Below are 2684 nucleotides of genomic sequence, written 5' to 3' on the forward strand. Positions count from 1 at the left end.
CTAGGGAGGTAGAGGCCAGCCTGGTCTAGAGTTCCAGGACAGCCAGAGCTACACAGAGAAACCCTGTCTCTGAAAACAAAAAATAACAAACAAAAAACCTGATCATGAACAATCCATTTACTTGTGTGGGAAAGCATACAGTCAATATAGACTGTAGAACAGGACTGTGTGTGTATCTCAGTGGTACCGTGCTTACCCCCTCAACCACAAAAACAAATAAACAATCACGGGGTGGGGGGGGACGACACGACTCTTACTAATGTGAACGGTAAACTGTAACCGTACAGAAAAAGCAGTCGGGTAGTCAACCCTTGTTAATGTGGGCCATAAACTGTGGAACGGTGGGAGTGTCCGCTCTCCCCTTGTAGTGGAGGAGCTGTGGGTCGGGAGGACAAGATAAAAGCAATGCTTATTTTTCACTCAATGCTATTTCTTTCACACTGTTTTTTAAAACTTTAAACACATCCCTGTATCAGCCACTCCAAAAAGATAATTGCACATTTTAAATGCATTTGTATTCAGCATTCTGTGTTAGCACAGGACATTATTATATGAAGGTAAAAAAAACATTGTTGATCAAATAAGATAGGCTTCCAGAAAGACAGGTCATGTGTAAATGACTCCTGCATCTTGAGGACAAAGCGCATGCGCGCGCGCACGTACGCACTTACGCGCTCGTGCACATGCGCACACACCCCTCAGGCACAGTTGGAAGTGCACAGGAAGGATTCCAAGGTTCAGTCACCTTCACTCCTGCCCTGGTGTCAGAGACAAGGACTTGTGGCCATCGTGATGCTCCTTTCGTGGAAGAGAGGGAGCGAGTCCTCCTAATTCATCAGGGCCCACGCCTTGCTTTGTTTCCCTGAGCCTAAGGCTGTTGGGTTTCACTACCTTGCACACTGAACCTTGGGAAAGAGCACCAGAGTTGGAAGGGGGAGGATGCTTTGCTCCATCCAAGTCAGAGGTCCCAGGACGCCAGCCACTGGATGGGAAAGCACACGTTCACTATCCAGCTCTGGGTAGGCAGGTGACCATCCTTCTTCAGAATCTATTTTCCTGGGCAGCCCATAGGACCACTGAGTCAGAGATTCCATAGGCTCCAAAAGGTAACTTGCTACTTCCTTTAGAAGACTGTGGTCAGTTTTGCTTAGATTTAAGAAGCCATTAATTGTAAATAAGCATGATCAAAATGTAAACAGAGATGTTACGGCCCTGAGGACTTACCCCGAAACTCAAGTTTTATACTAGGAAATTCCCAGCAGGCTGCCGTGATTCACGTGGCTCCCCCAACAGCTCTCATGACTCCCAATTACTTGGCTGGAGGCTGTCATGCTGATTCTTTGAGAGCTGGGTGACCTCATTTCCTCTTGGACAAACAGAGACCGTTATGAGGTGGGACAGGCCCTTGCTCCTTCCTCTGCCACATCTTCACCTGGGCAAACAGCCCCGGCGCCTCCGACTCGCTGGCTCTTCAGCTCCTCGTAGAATTGCTGTCCTCCCGGCTAAGCTTCCGACTCTGACATCTCTGATAACTTCTGGCGCAGTCTGTGCTACACTTTCAGTTCTTTGGGGGGCAAAGAACACATTTTATGTGTCCACCCCTCTCCCACCATTTGCTACATGTCTTAACCACAGAGGTGCCGTCTTGTGAATGCAGAACAGAGAATGGGAACAGAGAGCTTTGGGGTGTCCTGAAAGTTGGGTGTCTCTCTCTGCATGGATTACACTACACGTTCATGACTAACTCCAAGACACCAATAAAGCTCAGGCGTTTCATTAAGGAAAGAGATTAAAGCTCTTCCTCTTGCAGTCTTTTAACCAAGAGTGAGTCCAGACTTGAGTTCTCTACTTCATGATCTCTCTGTCTTGTGCCCTGTCTGTTGCCTGAGTCTGAATCTGTGCCTGCCTGAAGGCTGTTTTGTGAATTTGTTTGTCCTCAGGTCTGTGTGTGTCTGTCCGTCGTGTGAGCTGTGTGTGTGACTGGTGGGAGTGGTGCCTGTCTGTTCTGTGTGTACTGTATGTGTCTCTGTGTGAGTGGCGCTCGTGTGCCTCTAACAAAGGGCTTTGAACAGCATAGAAAGCATTACATGGCGGGGGGGGGGGGGGGGGGGGGGGGGGGGAGGGGGGGGAATGGGATCATTTACAGAAATCTTTAACACAGTTTTACAAGGGATTAATACACCGGCTCCAACTGATCCCAGCAAACATCATTGTTTATCAATCAATATCCATAAATAGTTGCTCTCAACCCTTATGGTAGATTTTAGGAAGTTGCTTTCAACTTTAGTATTTGCTGCTTTCACCAAATGATTCATATGCATTATCTGGGTCAGGGCATGGAAGAGGACATAACTAAGTTCACAGCTGTGAATTAGGTTGTAAAAGTTAGCTGTGTGGGAAAGCCAAGACAAATAAATTTGATTGTTATATTGTTCTCTCTCTCTCTCTCTCTCTCTCTCTCTCTCTCTCTCTCTCTCCAGAGTAAATAGTATAGGCTTACATCCTTTTTTGTCTAGTAGTTCTGTCTTGTGCTTAAAGATATTTTCAGATAAATCATTCTCCTTCTGGATCAGAACTGCCCTGTGACAAACACTGGAATTGTTACTCTCATTCTGCAGATAAGGAAAACATGGCAAAAAGATAACACATAGTTGATGGGCGAGGAGGGCAGTACTAGGATCCAG

This window comes from Peromyscus leucopus, chromosome 9, assembly GCF_004664715.2.
Source record: "Peromyscus leucopus breed LL Stock chromosome 9, UCI_PerLeu_2.1, whole genome shotgun sequence".
NCBI lineage: Eukaryota > Metazoa > Chordata > Mammalia > Rodentia > Cricetidae > Peromyscus > Peromyscus leucopus.